Raw genomic sequence first — 12,500 nt, forward strand, 5'->3', positions numbered from 1 at the left:
AGTGCTGCCCTATTCTTTGGAACTCCCTACCCCGCCTCACTCAACTCCCCCCCAACCGCTCACTCAAAACTCACCTTTCCAAGCTCACCTATCCCACCACCTCCTGACCATCTTCTCCATCACCTCACCTGCCATCTGCATTTTCTCCCAGTTGGTCCTACTGTCTCTCACCACCCCCCCTCTAGAATGTAAGCTCTCACAGGCAGGGTCCTCTCTACCTATTGTCCCATGTCGGTCTACTGTCTGACTCCCTTGTATGGCCTATCATGCATTTTACTGCACTCTGTGTGAGTCCCCATAGCCTTACTCACACTCATCTGTGCTACTTATATGTATTACCTCATCTATTTGTTACTTGCTTATGTATCCGGCGCTATGGGATCTGTGGCGTCTTATAAATAAATAAATTTTTTATTATTATTATTATTATGAATAATAAACCCATAGCACTACGTCTATTTCATTTTAGATTGCTTTATAGTTTAACAATATGTAGCCCTTTACACAACCATCTCTGCCAATAATTCCGCATCTGGACAAGGACCTTAATCTAACAAGTTGTCCTAGGCTTAAACTCGCTGTGTATTGTACACATATGCATATACTGTCATGTTAACATCCACAATAAAAATATTTCTGGAAAAAAATAAATGATGAGCTGTTATGTTTATTAGCCAATATGGGTCTATTGATTGGCGAGACCTGCTGCCCTCCAAAAGAGTTATTGAATTAAAGGTGTTTCGTCCCTTCATGTGTTAGTTTATTGCCTTGTGTGTGCCCTCCTGCAACCGTTACTAAATGCATTGCTCTATCTTGCAAGCTTCCTCCTGTCCCTTTCAGCAAAGTATTACTATCATCAGGCAGAGTTGCACCAGATACAATTGTACATAGAGCAGCTTTGCATCCTATCCCCAGGAAACGACTACAGAACGTGACTGAACAGAAGCACTTTCACTACACATTTGAATAGTCTCCTAAAGATGTTATTTTTGTTTAATCTATTTAAGCTAAGAGACATTTTGTAATAATTTTCTTTGCTGGATTAATGAATTAAACACTAGAGGAAAGACTTCTGGTAAGCAGTGGGGTTCCTCCGCTCTCGGCAGGAATCCAGCTCCCAGCGGTGATACATTGTAATGCTGTCGGTTCAGTGACAGTACCAGCACTCTAATAGAGAGTGAAAGACACCTGTCAGAGTGACAGCTGACTGCAGTGATCATCACCCAGCCTCATATACTGATTACAAGCAGATTATCTGGGCAATAGCAGGACCTGGTTATTTCACAACAAACAGGATGTGCTTTAAAATAGACACAGGTAGAAAAGCAAAAGGAATTCTGGAAAGGCAGCTACGGATTAACAACCTCTTGTGACTGATGAGGTGTCAGCCAGGAACAATACAAGCACATTACTGACGCAAAACCAAGCCAGATACTGGAAAGAGGAAATCACGCCGCCAACGCCCCGTGTGCTGTACACACATAGAAAGCGCAACAACAAAAATATTTTTAGGCAAATGGTAAAATGAAATGCAGTAATTTTTCAACTCGTTCATCATTTGTATTATATTATTATTTTGTGTTAGTAGTAATGTCTCTGTACCTATGGTCATAGCTACTTCCAGCAAAATCTTCAGTTACATTTCAATTGGATCATAAACCATATGGAAGACTTTCTTTAAATCATTGAATTACAAATTAGGTTAGAAAATAATCAGCTACAATGGCGTTGCCCAACACTGCATATTCATATGCCATAAACCATTTTATGTATATATTATATATTGTGTATTGACGTAACATTTCCATAATGTTGTGGAACGTGAAGCCTTAATGACAAATGTAAGCGTTCCCTAGAGTTTGACTATATCAAAAATAAGCCTCAAGTCTTCCGATGTCCCAGAAACACATATTATGGATCACAAATAGAAGCCATGGGTGGTACATGCATTTAATGCCTCATATCTCAACTAACTACAATAATAAAACTGCATTATATATTGCAGGAAGTGAAGATGTAAGTTACTGACTTATATGTATAATTTTGTGCCGTACCTTAGAGGCACCCAGATGTTTCTGATTAACATCAATACTCCCCACTTACCACACAATGATTAATTATAATTATAGGCTCATACTATGAACTCCCTATTTTTAGGGATTTTTAACTCCATGTTAGACCCTAAACTTGATATATTCCGAGAATTAACACAAGATATAAAACAAACCTTTCTTGCTCAACATGTAGGAGAAACATCACAAGACTTAAGACGGGAGGTATTTATACCATGTACTATTTATCCCATGTACCATTTATCCCATGTACCATTTATCCCATGTACTATTTATCCCATGTACCATTTATCCATGTACCATTTATCCCATGTACTATTTATCCCATGTACCATTTATCCATGTACCATTTATCCCATGTACTATTTATCCCATGTACCATTTATCCATGTACCATTTATCCCATGTACCATTTATCCCATGTACCAATTATCCCATGTACCATTTATCCCATGTACCATTTATCCCATGTACCATTTATCCCATGTACCATTTATCCCATGTACCATTTATCCCATGTACCATTTATCCCATGTACCATTTATCCCATGTACCATTTATCCCATGTACCATTTATCCCATGTACCATTTATCCCATGTACCATTTATCCCATGTAGTATATTCCACCGCAGAGCTGCAGAAAACAAGGACTAAAAGTAAAACTAGCCACAGAATGCTCCTTAGCTGTAGGACACCAAGAGATGGCTGTTTTACGAGAGGGAATCATTCTTAGCGCATGGTGATATCTGTGAGACTAGAGACTTCCTTACTACAGATACACATGATAATAGGCTTTAGAGATAGGACACCAGATTTGGGCAATGCTATCAGGATATCTACCACTAGACTACGCACTTCAGCAAAACTTATACCTTTCCTGATACTAGAATGAGTCCACCCTGTTCCTATAGATGTGGCTGCTTGAGCATCCCCAACTTCTGCTCATAATCTTGTCTGGGTAAATTAGTATCTAGTCATTACTGTCATTAGACATCGCTGCAAAACGGCTCAATCGTGCTCCTTACTACCAGGTTTTATTAACTGGGAAAATGAATCTCACAAAGATAGATAATAAATATAATTGACTTTCTTCATGTAATGTGGGGATGGGGTAGAGCTAGAACTAGCTGATGAGGTACTCTGCGTTACCTCTCACGTTCTGTCTATCGGCGGCCCCACTCACACTCTCAGTACTGTATACATTGTAAACACTGACGGCCCTGTGACTACCTGTGAACATCTGCCCTCGGCTGATCCGCTTCAAATATTATTACATTCAATTAAAACAACTCACATTTATAAAATCTAACAGTGAAATTAGAGAAATGCGCTGAGGATATAAACAGCCTCCCAAACCTGGCTAAGACAACATACATACATACATATATATATATATATATTAATTGACCCTAGTCTGTGTGTGTGTTAGGGGAATTTAGACTGTAAGCTCCAATGGGGCAGGGACTGATGTGAGTGAGTTCTCTGTACAGCTCTGCGGAGTTAGTGGCGCTATATAAATACATGGTAATAATAATATTTACACATTTAGTTGTGTGTCCTAGGCTGCCACATCTGAGGGATCTTCCACTTATCTCTCTTTTCTGCCATTAGTGGACGATGCTGCTTGATGTTCTGTAAACTGATTAACGAATCTCTGATGAATGTGGCCGTGGGTGACCAATCCCCGGACTATCTGCTTTATGTCAGATTTTAAGAGGCTGACTACTGCTTGGAAACACAATTTAAGCTCATACAGACAGATGTTACCAGGGGATATAAATAGAGATTACACCAGGATACTGCTAGAACAGACAGCAGTGGTGGCATAATGATGACCACTGTATTTATATAGTAGACTTCATATTATTCCAGGGTTATGATTGTATGTGGCAATAACCAGCTGTGTTTTTGTTACTTTTGGTGTTTATATATTGTTGAGTGCAGTTAAATATAAAAGAGAGTTTATTAGGGCATTAGATATAGTTTGGGCAGCACGGTGGCTCAGTGGTTAGCACTTCTGCCTCACAGCACTGGGGTCATTAGTTTGATTCCCGACCATGGCCTTATCTGTGTGGAGTTTGTATGGGTTTCCTCCGGGTGCTCCGGTTTCCTCCCACACTCTAAAAAGCATACTGGTAAGTTAATTGGCTGCTATCAAATTGACCCTAGTCTGTGTCTCTCTTTGTCTGTGTGTGTGTTAGGGAATCTAGACTGTAAGCCCCAATGGGGCAGAGACTGATGTGAGTGAGTTCTCTGTACAGCGCTACGGAATCAGTGGCGCCATATAAATACATGGTTATGATGATAGTTTAACAAAACTGTGAATCAGAGATCTCATGTCATATATTCAATGATTAATCTTTTGTATACAGAATCCTATCTGTAATGAATGTGTTTGCAATGTTATTACAGTTGTGTCTCTGACTCAGCTACAGAGCCCTATTCATAACAATAGGGTATATTTACTAACATGGAAACAACCAATCAGACACTTGTTTTCATTGTCCAATTTGCATTAGACAGATAAGCCAATAGCGGATTGGTGGGGAGTATGTCATGGCACTGAGGATGCACTCACACTCCTGCCTGTTCTCAGCAGTGATTCAGCGGGTGGAGGGATGGACGTCAGACAGCACAATGACAAGTACGTCTGTTACATGAGATCACAAGAGAGGTGCAGGGACCCTGAAACCCAGAAATCAGAGAGGGAACTCTTCTGAAGTCCACAGTACTATGCTGCCTGTCAGTACTATGCTGCCTGTCAGTACTATGCTGCCTGTCCCTTCAGTGCAGGGGGTCCACAAGTCAAAATGAGGGAGGCGCTGGGCTATGATGTCATACTGCCAGTCTGACGGAAGCAGAACATTGCTACTATACCCCACCCAGCTGCTTGGGTTGGAAGCAAGATGGGGGGCTAGAGGATACCTAGGGCGCCCACGTACCCACTGTCAGCCCTGGGTAAAAGCAGTTCGTGGTTGGTCGTTCCAAATGATATAAAAGTCATTGTGTTTACAAAATGGGTTGATCACAGTTCATAATAAATTGTTTCCAGCAGTAAAATTCCAGCACAAGCAGATGCCAATCTCTGAACCCCGCAGTTCAATCTTTGTTCTTAATGTTCTTTTAAGGTGAATGAAACAACAGGCATTAATCCTCTGGAGAACGGAACGCGTTGGTGCCAAGTACCAGCAGAATTGTTCAGTCTAATATTTCTAAGTGGGCAGCTTCAATCTCAGAGACCTTTTGGAGTGGCCCAGAGAGCACTACTGAATCATTACAGACTTAGAAAACAAAGTGGTTTTATAGAAAAAAACATTTCCGCTTAGGAAAAAAAGTGTTCACACGTCAGAGATTAATTCTAATATTTCTACAGGATAACTAAATCCAAAACTAAAAATGTAAGAGATCGGGGTCCTCAAGGTGGCTGCAGAGTATCTATGATTTCATGTTATATTTTTAATTCAATTGACACCACCCAAAACTGAAGACAATTAGTCATAATATATACACACTATACTAAAGCATCCAACGCCAAAACTGAAGACTTGTATGGTATAACAGGGTTAAATCTTCTAAGTGCAACTAATACAGGACACAAAGAGCTGAAACTGTCAATCACAGCATATCAGTTATTCTTGCAGTGACTTCACTACTCATATTCCTGCTGGTTAATAGTGATACATAAAACAGAAACACCTCTGTCGTGACCTGATGAAAAAAGGTAAATAAATAAATAAATGTATAATGGATATATTTAGGTGCCCATATTTCAGATATAATACTCATCAAAAACACTTTACAATGATTAGCAGCATAATGAAAAAATAGGATGATGAATCCCAAATTAGATTTCCAAAAACTGTATCAATGCCATATGCTCCACACAGAGGTGTCTGAGATTTTAGAATATCACACTGCCAGGAATGAGATGGGTTATGTCAAATAACACAGGTGAACCTTTTACCAAAACACATCAACAGCCCTTTGACTGCCAGCACCAAGAAATGTATCCAGGGTTACTGGACAGTGACAGAAACGTAATTAGCACAATTACTATGATCCATACCGAGTATAAATGTAGTATGAAGACTTTTCCAGGGGATTTAAAACAGCAGCAAAATTGTTGATGGGACAGTTTTCCCAGGGTCTAAAAACAATATAAGGAACAATGACATTAACATGCCCACTCTGGCAGTTAGCTGGACAATGACATGACCGTGCAAGGACAGGCAGATTCAGTAACGGAGTCAGGTATTCTCTGTGCAACAGGCTGGAAAGTGAATTCGCTGGAACCACTTCAAAGTTTCTAAACGGTAGTTGTACAAGATTTTATTTTCTAGTTACTGAAATACTGTTGAGTGAAGGGAAAGCTTTGGAAAGTCAGAGGAACAGACCCCAGGTATCAATATGCTATCTGTTGTGAGTACATTCTAACCTATAGAATATAGAAGTAGATTAGACAGACCAACCACTCGCAGGAGATATAAACCTGAATGAACAGGTCACGTACACATCAGATTAATGTTTCTGAACAGACAATTGTATTGCTGTGAAATCACATTACTATACAATTTAAGCACACACGTCGAAATCAGATTGTTTTTAATCTGAAACGTTGTTAAATCAGATGGCAACGCAGACAATGATGGATGACTTCAGCCATTACCACTGTGATCTAACAGAGCAGAAGGACCTTTCCTGCGGTCCTTGTTAATCTGGTCTTTCCACTCACAAAGAAACAGCAAGAATTTCTTTCTGTGCATATTCCACATTGTTATACAGTTTATTAAAGACCACTGGGGGGTAAACACACCTACACAACATCCCTCATTTATTCAATCCTAGAAGCCAGCAAGACCTGGACTTATTCTCTATCAGATCACATACTGTAACTAGATGTAATTGTATTCTTCCCTTTCAGACTGGCTCCACTACAGGCCATAATGAAGGCGGCTGCCAGGCTTGTTTACCTCCCCATTGGCACAATCATCGCTGCCTCACTCTGCCAGTCCTTTCACTGGCTCCCTCTGGCAATCAGGATAAAATACTCTGTCATTAGCAGGTTTACCCCATCCATCATATCACACCACATCACTGAGGCTGTCCAGCCTGCTGGGCATTGATACTGCACCCTAAAAGGATGATAATAATCTGATCAAAATCAAGTGTATTATAATTGGATCAAGTTGGAAAATGTGATTGGAAAATCCTCTCTATCTGCCTATGTGTTTTGCAGCATTAGAAGTGGTTTTGTATCACACATTCCTCAGTTTTCCTATAAAAAGAGGCACCAGGCAACTCTTAAAACATGTAATATATTCCTTCATCAAAGCAATGTTACTAATAGAAACAGCACTTTGCAGGAGTTCTCCTTTCCAGAAGACACCATCTCATCTGTACATTCTCATTCAGACAATAAACTACAATTCCTGGCAAAATGGGAAATGAATGGGAAGCCGTAGCCAGGTGGAAAAACTTTTGTACTGATGTAAGTAGAGGAAGAGCCCAGAGAAGCTTGTTAGAGACGTCACAAAGTTCTGGACAGACCTAACTGGGCCCCATCGTATTCTCCCACTCCCTCACCTCCACATTTCAGGGGCCACTCAGCACAGCCTGGGTCCTGCCTAGGACCAGACAGCTTCTACCATTGCAGGGAGGTTCGGAATTACCCTTCAAAAGAAAATTCTCTGTATCTACTTGGCAATAAGCCAGAAGGTTTTCAGGGCCTGGGTCACACAGGTAATTGCCTTATATCACACATAAACCGTCTACGTATAATCCTCTCCAATAACATTATGTGTACAGTACATAATGGTAAAGTAAGGGTTGAATTCTATTCTCAACTGGGAGAAGAGTTTGAAGTTAAGACCACCGATCTCTGCTCTCCACAACCCCATACAGCCTAAACCCTTTTGATTGTTTAGTACTACATAAGCCACTTACCATTGTCCGAAGGTGACTCTATACAGCACAGCACAGCCCCCCACTACGCCTCCCCCATCTGCTCTCTTCCTTTCCTGTGGTTAGTTCAAACTTTAACACTTATCTGAATGTGTAAAGTCACAGACTGAGATTAAGTACTTTGGTTCAGTGACATATCTCATAAACAAGAAATTAGGCGAAGAGATTACATTATACATGACAAAGCCCTAAACCTGTTCTGGACAGGTCACACTGACAATAATTATAACAAACAAATTTAGATTACAAGCCCTTTGGGTGGAGAATGAGTTTTGAAAAATGCAGTATAATGCTGTCCACGTCACATATAATTTATAATTATACGCTTATAGTAAAATATATGATATTATGCATGACAAGGAAACTGGCATAACATGTGTTATATCAGACTATCGCTTGTTATTGTACTATCAAACTTTGGCCTAACCTCCACATGTGTACACAGATTCGTACACGTTTTTATAAATTACTTAATATTTTCAATAGTACATTTTTACAAATAGTAAACTTTTGCAGACCGTATCATCAAACAGAAGCGAACTACATACTATCCTTGAATTTAGAAAGGAAACACTGTAACAGCTAGAACAATAGGAGACATAGTTGCCATAGTAACAGCAGCCACGGAACGACGACAAAGTTACAATACTGATGGATTTTTGATGCATTGTTCAAATTAATTTACAATATGCAATTTGTAAATGTGGATTTAGCTGGAACAACAAATCACATTTAATTCATCTATATATGACTTTAATCCGATTCTGCTGCACAAACGTCATGCCTTAAAGTGCAGCCAGTCAGTTACACACAGCGTAGCCAATAATGCAGCCTATCCATTCATCAGCAACTGGTGACGTTGCTGAGGCACTTCAAGCCTCGTGCCTCAGTAATGTCACTAGCTGCTAGTGAATGAATAGGCTGAATATTGTGTATAACTTCTTTCCTTTAAGACAGAGGTGACTGAACGCTGCTGAGAAAACGCAATGCATAACCAGAGAGCGGTGTATAATATGTCATTTTATTCCACGTACATCGGTGTAATAACGCCACTTGTGCTCCTTTCCCACAGGAACTCTAACAACAGATTAACAGGTTCATACCCAGCCTTATGGTGAAGTGGCAGAAACCCTACACTGTGCCGGCAGCCGCAGATATACCTGAATGCACCTCCTCACAAGACGCACCCTAACAGAGACACTAATGTACTAAGAGGTTGTGTTGTTGTGGTAATATGTCCGTACACCAGTGATGGGCAGCACGTGGCTCAGTGGTTAGCACCTCTGCCTCACAGCGCGGGGGTCATGATTTCAATTCCCGACCATGGTCTTATCTATGTGGAGTTTGTATGTTCTCCCTGTGTTTGAGTGGGTTTCCTCCGGGTGCTCCGGTTTCCTCCCACACTCCAAAAACATACTGGTAGGTTAATTGGCTGCTATTAAATTGCCCTTAGTCTCTCTCGGTCTGGATGTGTGTGTATATCAGGGTATTTAGATTGTGAGCTCTAATGCGGCAGGGACTGATGTGAGTGAGTTCTCTGTACAGCGCTGCAGAATTAGTGGCGCTATATAAATAACTGGTGATGATGGGTACACAGAGCCTTCACCTGCGGCCCCAGCTCCTTCCTGCTTTATTCTTAAATGTGTGTTCTTACTTGTGTAAAATGCTGCTGACGTTATTACAGATAGGTGTCTCTTTCTGTCATTAAATAGTATTGTTTTACAGTATTATTGAGATAAAGGGTAACATGCGGCCCTTTTGAAGGTTAGAGGGCCACACAGGTTGCCCATCACTGCCATACACCATGACAGACTCAAGATCTAAATTAAAAGATAAAAACAAAACACGGAAGAATGTAACAAGGTACAGAGTTGGTGATAATCTATTGTACATCCGGTCTCAGACAATGAAAGACATTATTGATTATGTCCTTTGTTTGTCATTGGCTGTGACAAGAATGTTTTCAGTAAATAAGGTTAAATATGACACATTATAATTTCAATGTTTCATGTATAGTAAAGAAGACCCAAGGAGACAGTAATGCTCAGTCTGCTCCTTACACCCTAAGCTCCGTTTCTGTGCTTGGATCAGACCTGTCCAGTGGGGAAAGGGTTAAGTTCCCTAGCAACAGAGCAGTCAGTTTAAAACTATTATCTAATAAGGGACATATATTTATTTTTACATTTCTGAACTGCATGGCTCAAGCCCAGTTTAAAATGTTTCATTCCGTTACAGCTATTTATGTGTAGTTCAGGCCTAGGTAAGCTGTTATACTCCAGGTGGAACTATAAGGCCCAGCATGCCCTGGGAGCTGGACGGGTACAGATTGTCTACATCTATTTCGGCGAAGCTTTGAAACCATCCAATAGCGCACTGACACTTGGGGGGGGGGGTCCTAGTACAACAAACGGGGCACTGACACTTGGGGGGGGGGGTCCTAGTACAACAAACGGCGCACTGACACTTGGGGGTCCTAGTACAACAAACGGCGCACTGACACTTGGGGGTCCTAGTACAACAAACGGCGCACTGACACTTGGGGGTCCTAGTACAACAAACGGCGCACTGACACTTGGGGGTCCATGTACAACAAACGGCGCACTAACACTTGGGGGTCCTAGTACAACAAACGGCGCACTGACACTTGGGGGGGGTCCTAGTACAACAAACGGCGCACTGACACTTGGGGGGGTCCTAGTACAACAAACGGCGCACTGACACTTGGGGGGGTCCATGTACAACAAACGGCGCACTGACACTTGGGGGTCCTAGTACGACAAACGGCGCACTGACACTTGGGGGTCCTAGTACAACAAACGGCGCACTGACACTTGGGGGTCCATGTACAACAAACGGCGCACTGACACTTGGGGGTCCTAGTACAACAAACGGCGCACTGACACTTGGGGGTCCTAGTACAACAAACGGCGCACTGACACTTGGGGGTCCATGTACAACAAACGGCGCACTGACACTTGGGGGTCCATGTACAACAAACGGCGCACTGACACTTGGGGGTCCATGTACAACAAACGGCGCACTGACACTTGGGGGTCCATGTACAACAAACGGCGCACTGACACTTGGGGGTCCATGTACAACAAACGGCGCACTGACACTTGGGGGTCCATGTACAACAAACGGCGCACTGACACTTGGGGGTCCATGTACAACAAACGGCGCACTGACACTTGGGGGTCCATGTACAACAAACGGCGCACTGACACTTGGGGGTCCATGTACAACAAACGGCGCACTGACACTTGGGGGTCCATGTACAACAAACAGCGCACTGACACTTGGGGGTCCATGTACAACAAACGGCGCACTGACACTTGGAGCACTGACACTTGGGGGTCCTAGTACAACAAACGGCGCACTGACACTTGGGGGTCCTAGTACAACAAACGGCGCACTGACACTTGGGGGTCCTAGTACAACAAACGACACACTGACACTTGGAGCACTGACACTTGGAGGTCCATGTACAACAAACGGCGCACTGACACTTGGGGGTCCTAGTACAACAAACGGCGCACTGACATTTGGGGGTCCTAGTACAACAAACGGCGCACTGACACTTGGGGGGGTCCATGTACAACAAACGGCGCACTGACACTTGGGGGGGTCCTAGTACAACAAACGGCGCACTGACACTTGGGGGTCCTAGTACAACAAACGGCGCACTGACACTTGGGGGGGGGGGGGGGTCCCAGTACAACAAATGGCGCACTGACACTTGGGGGGGGGGGGGGGTCCTAGTACAACAAACGGCGCACTGACACTTGGGGGTCCTAGTACAACAAACGGCGCACTGACACTTGGGGGTCCTAGTACAACAAACGGCGCACTGACACTTGGGGGTCCTAGTACAACAAACGGCGCACTGACACTTGGGGGTCCATGTACAACAAACGGCGCACTGACACTTGGGGGTCCATGTACAACAAACGGCGCACTGACACTTGGGGGTCCATGTACAACAAACGGCGCACTGACACTTGGGGGTCCATGTACAACAAACAGCGCACTGACACTTGGGGGTCCATGTACAACAAACGGCGCACTGACACTTGGGGGTCCATGTACAACAAACAGCGCACTGACACTTGGGGGTCCATGTACAACAAACGGCGCACTGACACTTGGAGCACTGACACTTGGGGGTCCTAGTACAACAAACGGCGCACTGACACTTGGGGGTCCATGTACAACAAACAGCGCACTGACACTTGGGGGTCCATGTACAACAAACGGCGCACTGACACTTGGGGGTCCATGTACAACAAACAGCGCACTGACACTTGGAGCACTGACACTTGGGGGTCCAAGTACAATGAGTGGGGAAAAAAAAAAACAGTAAAATAAATTGAAAAGTTTTACACACAGTATTACCCCGTCTCCAATTAACACTGACCAGATTTAATGACCCCTAAACACATTAAGAAACGGTATTTTGATACCAT

At 42.8% G+C, this 12,500-nt stretch overlaps 1 protein-coding gene and 1 long non-coding RNA gene across 2 annotated transcripts in view; one reads left to right on the top strand and one right to left on the bottom strand.

The window, feature by feature from the left end:
• LOC142101380 (uncharacterized) overlaps positions 1-12,500 on the top strand; it is a 535,334-nt gene that overhangs the window by 438,656 nt on the left and 84,178 nt on the right. The window lies entirely within an intron of this gene.
• GPSM1 (G protein signaling modulator 1) overlaps positions 1-12,500 on the bottom strand; it is a 225,195-nt gene that overhangs the window by 211,945 nt on the left and 750 nt on the right. The window lies entirely within an intron of this gene.

Source organism: Mixophyes fleayi, chromosome 9 (genome assembly GCF_038048845.1).
Source record: "Mixophyes fleayi isolate aMixFle1 chromosome 9, aMixFle1.hap1, whole genome shotgun sequence".
In the NCBI taxonomy this organism is placed as follows: domain Eukaryota; kingdom Metazoa; phylum Chordata; class Amphibia; order Anura; family Limnodynastidae; genus Mixophyes; species Mixophyes fleayi.